The sequence below is a fragment of the Lepidochelys kempii genome, chromosome 9, assembly GCF_965140265.1.
Source record: "Lepidochelys kempii isolate rLepKem1 chromosome 9, rLepKem1.hap2, whole genome shotgun sequence".
NCBI classification, from domain to species: Eukaryota; Metazoa; Chordata; order Testudines; family Cheloniidae; genus Lepidochelys; species Lepidochelys kempii.
In genome coordinates, this window is record NC_133264.1 from 30,066,200 (window position 1) to 30,080,205 (window position 14,006).

Consider the following 14,006-nt stretch of genomic DNA (forward strand, 5'->3'; position numbering starts at 1 on the left):
CGGACAGCGGGGTGCCCGCGCTGCGCTGCTCCACGGACCCGGACCCGGACCCGAAGGTGAGGGGGTGACAGGGGAGCCGACTGCCCTGCCCCGCCCCGCCCCCGGCGTTGCCAGAGGGGATTTTCCCGCCCTCCGGGGCAAATGGGGGGAGCTGCCCCCCATGGTGCTCGGGGCGGGGTCCTGCTCGCCCCAGGGGCGGCTGCAGGGGGCCGGTGCCCCATGCGGGTGATGGCGATGGCGCGGCTTGCCCCCTCCCCAGCAATCGACAGCTTTCACTTTCGTTTCTTCTGCGCCTGAAAGGGATGCGGGTGACGGCGCCAGCGACCCTTGTCGTCTCTGTAGATCCAGCTTCCGGACCCGGCTTGTCTGTAGACTGAGGTCTGTATGTCTGCTTCCCCCCTCTGAGTGGATGGGTACTGCTTCTCTGAGCAAAATGGAACCCTGGAGAGAAAGAGAGAGCGATGCATTGCCACAAACCCCCTCCTTCAGTAACAGAGTTTTTCTCGAAGGAGTCTAGTTAGTGACTAGATGCTTGTGGGACTCCTTTTCTTCCATACACACTGTTAGAGGGTTTCAGAGTAACAGCCCTGTTAGTCTGTATTCGCAAAAAGAGAAGGAGTACTTGTGGCACCTTAGAGACTAACCAATTTATTAGAGCATAAGCTTTAGTGAGCTACAGCTCACTTCGTCAGATGCATATCGTGGAAACTGCAGCAGGCTTTATATATACACAGAGAATATGAAACAATACCTCCTCCCACCCCACTGTCCTGCTGGTAATAGCTTATCTAAAGTGATCATCAGGTCCCACTTCCCTGGTTCTTGTCACACAGACAATAAGCAGCAAGAGACCAGAAGTCCGAAGCGCAGACAATGCCATGTTTATTGGGGTTAGTTTCCAAGCAAGTGTATTCTGAAGCCCTTCAAACCAATCGGGCTTATCTCTATATTCTGATAGTCTGTTCCCCAGTGTCCCCCTTCCCAGCTCTGACGCAGCAGAGCATTTACCTAGTGTCCCCTTAGCAAACATGATTCCAACTTCCCTTCCCCCCACTTCCTGTTTGACCCCAGTTTATGTAGCAATAGTCTCAGCTATACCTTAACCAGTCGTTTTAATGAAATGTAACTAACCAGTCCTAACATATTGTAACATAATTCGCTAACCAGTTATATCCCACTACCTTAATTAACTTGCACCTAGCAAAATTCATTATACAGCAGACAGAAACAATTAGAGAACCAGACAGATTTACAATAGAAAGTTGAGGCCGTAAAGAGAAAACAGTACAGAAATGAGGGTTTCACAACCAACCAATGATAAATGATTTCTTGCCAGACAGGATGCCATCAAACTAAGTTTTCTCTTACCATCTTTATCTGGTGGTGATAGGCACTATCGGGACAGGATTGTATTTCTAACAGCCCAATACCACCTTATTTCAATGTGACTGGTTTAGAATGTGAGGATGTGACTTTAGGCTTGATCTGTTTGCTTTGCCAGAAAGAAGACTGAGAGGTGAGTCATAATAAGTACCTTAACTAGGGAAAATAGCAGGTACTACAGGGCTCTTTCATTTAGTAAAGAAAGGCATAAATGGAAGCAATCTCTGGATGTTAACAACAAAAACTTCAAATTAAAAATGAGGCACATATTTTTAACATTGAGAGAAATTAACTGTTGGAACAAACTACCAAGGAAAGCAGTGGAGTCTCCCCCTCTTGAGGTCTTCAGGATGCTTATCTGAAAGATAGGTTTCAGAGTGGTAGCCGTGTTAGTCTGTATCAGCAAAAAGATCGATGAGTACTTGTGGCATCTCTGAGACTAACAAATTTATTTGAGCGTAAGCTTTCGTGGGCTAAAGCCCACTTCATCAGATGCATGCAGTGGAAAATACAGTAGGAAGATATATATATACAGAGAATATGAAAAAATGTGGGTTGCCATACCAACTCAAACGAGAATAATCGATTAAGGTGGGCTAGTAACAGCAGGAGAAAAAAAACATTTGTAGTCATAATCAGGATGGCCCATTTCATACTGTTGACAAGAAGATGTGAGTAACAGTAGGGGGGAAATTAGCACAGGGAAATAGTTTTTAGTTTGTGTAAAGACTTATCCACTCCCAGTCTTTATTCAAGTCTAATTTAATGGTGTCCAGTTTGCAAATTAATTCCAGTTCTGCAGTTTCTCATTGGAGTCTGTTTTTGAAGGTTTTTTTGAAGAATTGCGACTTTTAGGTCTGTAATTGAGCGTCCAGGGAGGCTGAAGTGTTCTCCGACTGGTTTTTGAATGTTATAATTCTTGACGTCTGATTTGTGTCCATTTATTCTTTTGCGTAGAGACTGTCTGGTTTGGCCAATGTACATGGCAGAGGGACATTGCTGGCACATGCTGGCATATATCCCATTGGTAGATGTGCAAGTGAATGAGCCTCTGATAGTGTGGCTGATGTGATTAAGTCCTATGATGGTGTCCCTTGAATAGATATGTGGACACAGTTGGCAACGGGCTTTGTTGCAAGGATAGGTTCCTGGGTTAGTGGTGTGTGGTTGCTGGTGAGTGTTTGCTTCAGGTTGGGGGGTTGTCTGTAAGCAAGGACTTGCCTGTCTCCCAAGATCTGTGAGAGTGAGGGATCGTCCTTCAGAATAGGTTGTAGATCCTTGATGAAGCGCTGGAGAGGTTTTAGTTGGGGGCTGAAGGCGACAGCTAGTGGCGTTCTGTTACTTTCTTTGTTGGGCCTTATTAACAAGGTTATTTTAGGGGGGGGGTCACAGTATTGCCACCCTTACTTTTGCGCTACCTTCAGAGCCGGGGGGGGGCTGGAGAGCGGCGGTTGTTGGCCAGGTGCCCAGCTCTGAAGGCAGTGCCCCGCCAGCAGCAGTGCAGAAGTAAGGGTGGCAATGCTGTACCATGCCATCTTTCTGTGCTGTTGCTCGCAGCAGCTCTGCCTTCAGAGTTGGGATCCCAGCCAGCTGACACCACGCTCCAGCTGCCCTGCTCTGAAGGCAGGGCCACCAGCAGCAGCAGTGCAGAAGTAAGGGTAGCAGTACCGCAACCCCTGCTACAATAACCTTGCAACCGCCTCCCACAACTCCATGTTCGGTCGGGACCCCTACAATTACAACACTGTGAAATTTCAGATTTAAATAGCTGAAATCATGACATTTACAATTTTTAAAATCCTATGACTGTGAAATTGACCAAAATGGACTGTGAATTTGGTAGGGCCCTAATTATAGGGATAACAGGAACATGGTGGAATAGCAGTCATGACTGGAGTATGAGATTGAAGGGCATGTGCTGTTCAGGAAAAGCAGAAATAAAGATAAAGGTAGTGGAATAGCATTGTATATTAATGATGAGGTAGACTGTAAAGGAATTAGAAGTGATGGAATGGATAAAACAGAGTCTGTCTGGGTCAAAATCACTTCGGGGAAGAAAGCTGCCAGAGTTTCCCCTAGGATAGTGCTTGGTGTACCTTATAGACCCCAGAATCTGATTTGGATATGCATGAAGACCTCTTTAATGTTTTTAATGAAATAAATACTACTGGGAATTGTGTGATTATGGGAGACTTTAACTTTCCAGATTTAGACTGGAGGACAAGTTCTGCTAATAACAGTAGGGCCCAGATTTTCCTGGATGAGATTGCTTCCAGATTTCTTCACCAACTAGTTGCTGAACGAACAAGAGGTGTTGCCATTGTTAGATTTGGTATTGGTGAGTAGTGAGGACCTCATAGAAGAAGTGGTTGTAGGAGAAAACCTTGGTCTGAGTGATTATGAGCTAATTTAGTTTAAAATAAATGGAAAGATAAACAAAAATAGACCTGCAACTAGGTCCTTGATTTCAAAAGGGCAAACTTTAAAAATTAAGGGAATTAGTTAAGGAAGTGGACTGGACTGAAAAACTCAAGAATCTGAATGTGGAGGAGGCTTGGAATCAACTTCAAGTTAAAGTTGAAGAAATTGTCCAAAGCCTGCATCCTAAGCAAGGGGGGAAAAATTGTAGGGAAAGGCTGCCGACCAAGATGGATGAGCAAGCATGTCAAACATATTATTAAGAGAAAGCAGAAAGTCTACAAGGAATGGAAGATGCGGTAGATCAGCAAGGAAAGCTACCTCTTGTAGGTCAGAAAGTGTAGGGGGAAAAAATGAGAACTGCCAAAAGCCAAGCAGAGTTGGACCTTGAAAAGGAGATTAAAACCAATAGTAAAGGGTTTTATAGTCCTATTCATTAAAAGAAAACAAGAAAAGAAGAAGTGGGACTGCTACACACTGAGGATGGGGTCAAGATTAAAGATAATCTAGGCATGGCCCAACACCTAAACAAATACTTTGCCTCAGTTTTCAATCAGGACAATGAGGAGCTTAGGTATAGTGGGAGGGTGGCTAATGGAAATGATAATATGGAAGCAGAGATTACCATATCCAAGGTGAAGGAGGACTTGTGTCACCTTAGAGACTAACAAATTTATTTGAGCATAAGCTTTCGTGAGCTACAGCTCACTTCAACGGATGCATTCAGTGGATTTTCCACTGAATGCATTTGATGAAGTGAGCTGTAGCTCACGAAAGCTTATGCTCAAATAAATTTGTTAGTCTCTAAGGTGACACAAGTCCTCCTTTTCTTTTTGCGGATACAGACTAATACGGCTGTTACTCTGAAACATATCCAAGGTGGAAATCAAACTCAACCAACTTAATGGCAGTAAAAGGGGAGGCCTGATAATCTCCATTCAAGAATATTAAAGGAACTGGCACATGAAATTGCAAACCAATAGCAAGGATTTTTAATGAATCTGTAAACTCGGGGGTTGTACCCTAAGAATGGAAAATTGCTGATATAGTACCTATTTTTAAGAGAGGAAAAAAAGTGATTTGGCAAACTACAGGCCTGTTAGTTTGACCTCAATTGTGTGAAAAATCTTGGAACAAATTTTGAAAGAAAAAGTAAGTAAGGACAGAGAGGTAAACAGAAATTGGGGTAAAATATAGTATGGCTTTACAAAGGTAGATCATGTCAGACCAACCGATTTCCTTCTTTGAGAAGATAACTGATTTTTTTAGTCAAAAGAAATGCAGTAGATCTGATCTATCTGGATTTCAGTAAGGCATTTGACACAGTTCCAATGAGAAATTATTAGTTAAATTTGAGAAGATTGGGACTAATATGAGAATTGAAAGATAGATAAGTTAAAGGGGAGACTGTAGTGGGTCATATGGAAAGGTCAACTGTCAGACTGAAGGGAAATTACTAGTGGAGTTCCTTAGGGACCGGTCTTGGGACCTATCTTATTTAAGATTTTTATTAATGATCTTGACGCAAAAAGTGGGAGTGTGTTAATAAAATTTGCAGGTCACACAAAGTTGGGAGGTATTGCCAATACAGAGGAGGACTGGAATATCATAGAAGATTATCTGGATGACCTTGAAAACTGGAGTAATAGAAATGGGATGAAATTTAATAGTGCAAGGACACTGACTTAGGAACTAATCACAAGATTTTTTGCTATAAGATGGGGACTTATCTGTTAGAAGTGACAGAGAACGAAAAAGACTTTGGGTGTATTGGTTGATCACAGGATGACTATGAGCCACCAATGTGATGTGGTCGTGAAAAAGGCTAATGCAGTCCTGGGATGAATCAGGTGAGGTATTTCCAGTAGAGACTAGGAAGGGTTAGTACCATTATACAAGGCACTGGAGAGACCTCATCTGGAATACTGTATACAGTTTAAGAAAGATGAATTCAAACTGGAACAGGGGCAGAAAAGGGCTACTAGGAAGATCTGAGGAATGGAAAACCTACCTTATGAGAGGAGACTCAGAGTGTGGCTTGTTTAGCCTAACCAAAAGAAGGCTATGGGGAGATGTGATTGCTGTCTACAAATTCATCTGAGGGATAAATACCAGAGAGGGAGAGGAGTTATTTAAGTTAAGCACCAATGTGGACACAAGAACCAGTGGATGTAAACTGGCCATCAACAAGTTTAGGCTTGAAATTAGACGAAGGTTTCTAACCATCACAGGAGTAAAGTTCTGGAACAGCCTTCCAAGGGAAGCAGTGGGGGCAAAAAGCCTTATTTGTTTCAAGACTGAGCTTGATAAATTTATGGAGGGGATGATATGATGAGACTGCCTACAATGATATGTAGCCAGTATGCAACTGCTAATATCCAACATCTCCAACATCCAGTGATGGGACACTAGCTGAGGAGAGCTCTGAGGTACTACAGAGAGTTCTTTCCCATGTGTCTAGCTGCTGGGTCTTGCCCACAAGTTCAGGGTCTAACCGATTGCCATATTTAGGGTCCGGACGAAATTTTCCCATGGGTCAGATTGGCAGAGACCCTGAGGCTTTTTGCCTTCCTCTGCAGCATAGGGCACTGGTCACTTGCAGGCCTAAACTAGCATAAATGACGGATTTTTCTGTAATTTGACGTGTTTAAATCATGTGAGGCCTTCAGTAACTCAGTCAGAGGTTCTGGGTCTATTAGAGGAGTGGGTGGGTGAGGTTCTGTGGCCTGCAACGTATAGGAGGTCAGACTAGAAGATCATGATGGTCCCTTTCGTCCTTAAAGCCTATGAGTCTAAGTCATTAGGCTCAATGCAGGGATAACTGGGTGAAACTCTATAGCCTGTGTTATACAGGAGATCTGTCTAGATGATCTATTGGCCCCTTCTGGTCTTAAAATCTGCAAATTCCAAATTTGTTTATTTTCTTTATCTCTAAACCCCCATGTGTTTAATGTACTTCTTTAATCTGTTATCTATCTCTTCTATGGGACATTTTCAATTATTTACTCATCTTAAAGGTTGGAGATGTAAATTCTGTGAAGAAACATATCAAATGCATGCTCTGACCTGGAAGATGTCCCTAGGGTAAAATCTTGACTGTTGAATAACGGTGTCCCCTGAACTCTCTAGCCTGGGGTGCCTTTTGCAATGCTTTAGTGGTGAACAACAACCTCTCCCCGTTCTGCTCACATGCAGCCTGCAGCATGTAAATTCACTCCCAGCTAAATATATGAATGCTCTCCCAGCCACTCATGAACTACATATAGTGTGATACCTGCAAATTCTTAGTCCCAGCCTTGTTCCCCAGAAATGTGCATCTTGTACTGCTTAGTACACTCCTGGACAGTACAAGCTCATGGTACATCTGTAATTTCATCAAAGGAAATAAAATGTGCACCAGCCTTTCTATCTCAGATGGGGTTTCCCCACACACTTTAATCCAAACTCATACTAGTTAAGATTAAACAATAAGATAAGTTTATTAACTACAGAAGATAGATTTTAAGTGATTATAAGTATAGATGTATATAAGACAGGATTGGTTACAAAAGAAATAAAAAGATAAAAACAAAAGCTAATACTTAATGAAATTAAAAGCAAAATGTCTTTCTCAACATAACCTCGCAGTGCAGACTGGGTCTTCTTCAAGCCTGGAACCACTCCAACCTTTGTTCAGTTCTTTTAAAGTTGTTGATGTCATAAGCAGAGAGATGGGTGGTCATGGTCACTCATTCTCATACCTTCTCCCCTCTTGGAGGATTACCCCCCGTTGGGGTGTAGACAACATGTAGTCCCTCGTAGATGTGGGGGTTGAAATGTTCCTGTGATGCAATGTAAATTTCTTGTTTACACCTTCCTGGCCCATTAGTACCTTGCTGGCGTGCTAGTGTATCTTTGTCGTTGAGAAACTGGTTTGTGGGTGTGACCCAGAACTACAGCATATTTTAGTAACAATCATATAGTAAAATCTCACAATTTTACATGCAGTGGTGTTACACACATTTCAACAAGATGATAATATTCAGCAGATTATGAGTTTTCAAATGCTTCTTCAGAAAATATACTTTGTACAACATATATCATAACCATATGAAAGTGAGGAATATGGGGTACAGTGTATCACATGGGATACAAAGTGTCACAATATATATTTACAAAAAATCTGGTCTTAGTTTTACTCTGTAAAGCTGAGACAGGAAGGGTGAGGTAATATCTGTTATTGGACCATATTACTCCACCCACCTTGTTGCCCTAAAATCCTGGGACCAGCATGGCTACAGCTACACTGTAAAGCTGGGCAGTTTGGCATTTCAGCTTTCTCTCGTCACAGGTTTCTATGCAGAGACATTGATGGAGTGATAAGATATTTCCTTTGGATGTTTCACTCTTTTGAGGGTATCTAGATTTTTTTTTAATAGTTGTTCACTTGCTTGTGGAGGGACCAGAGGTTTTTGAGGTGCCCCTTTTGATTATTTAATTATTATGCTTTTGATTTTCATGTTAATTTAGTCCTCCTGAAATGTGCTGGCTTGTCAGCAATAGAGGCTGAAGGTTAGGATTTATATAAACAATCTAACATGGGGGTTTTCAAACTGGGGGTCGTGTCCCCTCAGGGAGTCACAAGGTTACTACTTGTGGGGTCACGAGCTGTCAGCCTCCACCCCAAACCCTGCTTCCCCTCCAGCATTTATAATAGTGTTATAAATTAAAAACACATTTTTTCATATTTAAGGGGGGGTTGTACTCATAGGCTTGCTGTGTGAAAGGGGTCACCAATACAAAACTTTGAGAACCACTGATCTAACATAATGTGTGTGGAAAAAGAAACAAAAGTCACTCCCAGATATCTAAGATAAAGTTCCTTCTGGATCCCCCAGAGCAGCTTGTCTTTGTAAGTCTGCTTTCTACACTGTAAACTTTCCAAGGAATGGTCTGCTTTAATGCCTGCTTCTTCTATGAGGCTGAGCATAGTGTTACTACTTTTGTGGCCCTAAGCAAATATGTTCATGTCAGTATTTTCTGTGACATAACCAGAAAGAGATAAAGCTGCTTAGACCTCATCATGAAGAGAGATGACAGTTGCCTTAAATTATATTCAAAACAAAATAGAAAAATCCATGGGCAGTGGGTGAACCACGGGCTCAGGGAGGCTAGCCCCCGACCCAGTCCACTCCTTCTGCCTGAGGCTTCCCCCACCCAAACCCAGACCACCCCCCCCCGGAGCACTGGGCAGGCATGCGCCCCCTTCCCAGTCCCAGAGCGCTGGTCGGGCGCACATCCCCTAGCCTTGGAGCACCAGGCGTGCAGCCATGCCCCAGCCCCAGAGTGGCAGGCGGCGCACAGCTCCCCACCCACCCACCCACCCCCTGCCCTGGAGCACTGGGCAGTACGGTCCCAGTGCCGGGCGTCCCCCCCAGCACTGGGCAGCCCCAGCTACCCCAAGTCCCAGCCGCACTAGACCCAGCCCCAGCAGGCTTCGCTTCCTGGAAGAGGAGTAGCCTGCCTGGTGGGCAGGGACCTGGGGCCAACTAGCAGCAAGAGGGGAGGGAGCCTCTGGATGGAGCATGGGTGGGGCCACATAGGGCTGTTTGGGGAGGCACAGCCTTCCCCTGCCTATTAGACACTCTGCCCATGGAAAAATCCTGTAGTGCACCTGACTGCATACATCTAGGGTTAGATTCTGATCCTATGTTTGCTATTGTCAACCTAGAGAGTGCATCTCCTGACTTAAACCAGGATAACTGAAATCAGAATCTGTCTACATAATAATCATAAAACAATGGTCTGAGGAAACATATATGAAAATGTTTTGCTGAAAGTTTTTTTTTTCCCCAAGTGCAGTTCATGAGTAGGAAATGGGGAAAAGAATGTGGGGGTGTTATTTCCCTGTTTAATAAATTTCATAATACACTAAAAATACCACCATCCCATTCTTCTGATTTCTCTTAAAGCAGTTGTTTCCTCCACTGTTCTTACAAATGTTTTGAATGTCTCCGAGGCATTTGGGCTAATCTGTCTATTGGACATATAGTTAAGTACTGGAAGTGTGGATCCCTCCAATGGTAGCAGAACAATATTGGTACTAATTGATACTGCCCGTTACATCAATAATGTTTCTGCTTGAGTAAGACAATGGAACTAAACAGGTGCCTTGAGGTTTTAATTTGCAATGGGAAGCAGAAGGGCATGTTGTTCTGCCAGTTCAGCTTGTTAGGCAGGACTTGATTAGAGCCAATCTGTTTCTTAGCAACGGCCCTCCCTAGCTACAAACACACTTTAAGGGAGAGGAGGAGATTTGCTAATACCTTTCTGACAAGCTGGATAATGGTAGAAAGCAGAAATTCACAGCTGGAGGCTAACCAGTGAACTTTATTGGACAGTGGGATTTAAATACTTGTGCATCAGACTTATCTTTTTTAATTTTGAATGATGAGCACACATGAGCCTGAACTAAGAAGATTCGTATCTTTGGACAGAAGAGGGGTCATATCCTAGGTTACTGGCTTCATATTTATCTGTGTCATTCATGTTACAATATTTACTGCACTTCAAATATTTTTTTTTCAAATATGTATACTAATCTCTCATTCAATATCTAGAAAATTGTATCAGTCCTCTTAGTTGACTCAAAGCAGTATGTTAAGATTCAAAGAAAATGGGATAGTTATTTATGATTAACTCACCTGTTCCAGATTAGTGTTTGCAGGTTCCTTAATAAACTGGTAGTGGCAAAATAAAATCCAAAATTTGACATGTTTAGTAGCCATGAATTGACATCCTCTAGTCACAAAACAGTTACATCTCTGGAAGTGAACAGCTGTAGATGGAGGCCCTGGATATGGAGAGGGAGATGATATTTTAGGCAGCTAGGGCCGATCCTATGGAGAGATTTGAATATTAAGATGATGGGGAGGACTCTGTTTTGTTGGGAGCCAGTGTAGGAAATAGAGTACCAGGGTCATGTGTTCATGATGACCTGTTTTTGGGGGGGTTTTTTTTGTTTTTTTAAGGAAATGGTCTGTTGCACTTTGTACCCGTTAAAGCTTTTTGAATACTCTTATTTGGTTGGTTGTTTTATTAAAGTTATATGGCTTCATTCCCAGATTGAATTACAACGTTCAGCCAGGAGGCCACAAAAGTATAGGGTTCTATAGCCAGATTTGTCTGTGATAGGATTGGATGTAGTCTTCTAGGCAGCCTCAGGTGGAAGTTGGCGTTTTTCTCAGTCATGGTGCATAGCCACCCAGTGGAATCCACAAATCCTGAGTTAGGCATCTAGCTCCCTATACAATGAATGGGGAGAGATAGACATCTAAGAATAAAAGCCACCTAAGCTTGCCAATAGTGGATGCTGACTGGAGGGGTATCACCTAAGTCCCACTCCTCTCCCAGAGTTAGGTACCGAAGTCTAGGTTGAAGGGAGGCATCCTGTCTCAGCTTGGGGTCCACATTCAGGAACCCTCTCCTGAAGTCAGGCACCTAAACGGTTTTCTCACAAGAACAGTGGTGACATGTGCCTAACACTACGCAAAATGGCATCTTTCTAGCAACACTGTCTTTTTTGCCTGGGTTCAGTTTCGTCCAGGTGCAGACTGTCTAGAGATATTTAATTTTTGTAGGAGAAGAAACAAATGAGCTGTAAAATTTTCTCAAGATGTATGTGTAGTTCTAAGTTACTACATGGATCTATATCATCTGCTTAAATCGATGGTTCAACGCTAACAGGAACAATAGTATTGTCATTGAAGGAAGTGGTAGTGTGGTTAACTACAAAGACCAGAGGGACTTCTGAAACGGGGGGAAAGGGGGATCATCTAATTTATTCATCTGGTGCTTGTTGTCACCAGGACTATGGGAAATCTCACTGAGTAGCACTCTGCTTGCTCTGAATCTCTGCCTTCCATGTTGCCTAGTCCTTTACACCTGTGCAAAGTGATAGCACTTTTACGCTTGTTTTATACAAGTGTCAAAGACTACATGCTGTGCAAGGCAGTGGGGACTGAAGCCCTCTGCTTGGATTCCAGCTCACACAATAGCACTTGGTGCTTTGTCTGAATGAATGGGTACTGCTTCTCTGAGCAAAATGGAACCCTGGAGAGAAAGAGAGAGCGATGCATTGCCACAAATCCCCTCCTTCAGTAACAGAGTTTTTCTCGAAGGAGTCTAGTTAGTGACTAGATGCTTTTGGGACTCCTTTTCTTCCATACACATTGTTAGAGGGATTTCCCTTCACCCTCCCACTTCCCTGGTTCTTGTCACGCAGACAGTAAGCAGCAAGAGACCAGAAGTCCGAAGCGCAGACAATGCCATGTTTATTGGGGTTAGTTTCCAAGCAAGTGTATTCTGAAGCCCTTCAAACCAGTCGGGCTTATCTCTATATTCTGATAGTCTGTTCCCCAGTGTCCCCCTTCCCAGCTCTGATGCCGCAGCGCATTTACCCAGTGTCCCCTTAGCAAACATGATTCCAACTTGCCTTCCCCCCCACTTCCTGTTTGACCCCAGTTTATACAGTAATAGTCTCAGCTATACCTTAACCAATCGTTTTATTGAAATGTAACTAACCAATCCGAACATATTGTAACGTAATTCGCTAACCAGTTATATCCCACTACCTTAATTAACTTGCACCTAGCAAAATTCATTATACAGCAGACAGAAACAATTAGAGAACCAGACAGATTTACAATGGAAAAGTTGAGGCCGTAAAGAGAAAACAGTACAGAAATGAGGGTTTCACAACCAACCAATGATAAATGATTTCTTGCCAGACAGGATGCCATCAAACTAAGTTTTCTCTTTCCATCTTTATCTGGTGGTGATAGGCACTATCAGGACAGGATTGTATTCTAACAGCCCAATACCACCTTATTTCAATGTGACTGGTTTAGAATGTGAGGATGTGACTTTAGGCTTCCCAGCTTATGGCTACCCCTGCTGCTTAACCAAAAGGCTTAGCCTAAGAAGAAGGCCTTGGACTATCCTAGTGAGAGAAGGCCCATACACAGGTGGACTGTGATTTTGATTCTTTGTTTTTATACCCCCCGTGTAACAGGGTTCTCAACCCACTCCTCTTCCGGGAGCCCGCTGCCTGCTCCCAGTAAGGCCCAGAGAGGCTTCAGGATTGTGCAACACCCATGCCTTTATTTACTTAAAGTTATCCCATCACCAGTGTCTATCTAGGAGACCTCCAGTTCTCTCCCTGACTGACCTCTCCCTGGCTCCCTCCCAGCCTTTATAGCCCTTGACTTGTCTGGCCAGCAGGTGTTGCCAATCCTCAGGCTGGCATCAGGCCTTTTCCATCAGCCCCAATCGGCTTCCCCTGATTGGAGCTTACTGGGCAGGGGCTAATTAGGTGCTTTTGCACCAGCACCCTGCTACACACCTCCCCCCCTTAAGCCGACGCCAGGCCTGATCTTCCTTGGTGCCGCTTTTCTCGGCCTGGGGTTTTACTCTGGGGGCGGCCTCCCTGCCCAGCGGGGTGGTCCCTGGGCTCAACCCTGTAGGGTTTTGGCATGCCCCACCCACAAAAGGTGCATTGGGTAGGGGGTGGGCCACCCCACAAGTCCACCTCCACCCAGAGGTTGTCACACCAGTCGCACCCTTGAGCAGGTCGCCCTAGATGTTCTCTTTCCTTCCCTGGTGGGGGAGACGGCTCGGCGTCAACTGCCCTGAGGCTGCTCCGTGTCTCTGGTTTGGGCCCTCTGCCTCTTGGAGTTTGGGCCTCTCCCTTTTGGGTTTCTACATTCTGATCTTTCTTTAGCTTCTCTGCCTCTATCACAGAGATTCCTTCCCCTGGGTGGTCCCGTTCTGGAACACTTGTTCCTTCATCAGTCCCTCTTGTAGGGTCCCTATCCTGGCTGTGTTGTCTAGCGTTTGTATCTTTCTCCCCTTGAGGTTGTGGGGACTCCCTCTTCTCAGGGTCTCAGGCCTTGCCCCCACCCTCCAGGGTCCTCCCTCTTGCTTTCTCTGTTGGTCTCTTCCCCATACCCTCTCTCCCTTTTTAGGAAGGGTTCCAGTCCAACCCGAGGACCACGGGGTAGGGCAACCCCTTTATTACCCCCACCCGCTTCCAGGCAAACCTTCCCTGCACCTCCAGGGATACCTGGGCCACGGGACAATACTCCCCATCCCCGTGGATGTGTTCCACCAGCATCCTTTCTCCAGGGATAAGCCAATGCGGCTTTACCAAGCGCTGCTGTATGAGG

General features: G+C 44.4%; 1 protein-coding gene across 3 annotated transcripts in view; it reads left to right on the forward strand.

Moving 5' to 3' along the window:
* The first annotated feature begins 6 nt into the window (after positions 1-6).
* LOC140917284 (phospholipid scramblase 1-like) overlaps positions 7-14,006 on the forward strand; it is a 55,688-nt gene continuing 41,688 nt past the window's right edge. Inside the window, exon 1 of one of the 3 annotated variants that reach the window (XM_073359740.1) lies at positions 7-56. The gene's annotated coding sequence lies outside the window, so the exon portion shown is untranslated. Of the gene's footprint in view, positions 57-87; positions 379-14,006 lie in introns of those variants that run through there. The other 2 variants (XM_073359741.1, XM_073359739.1) reach the window with 2 other exon arrangements.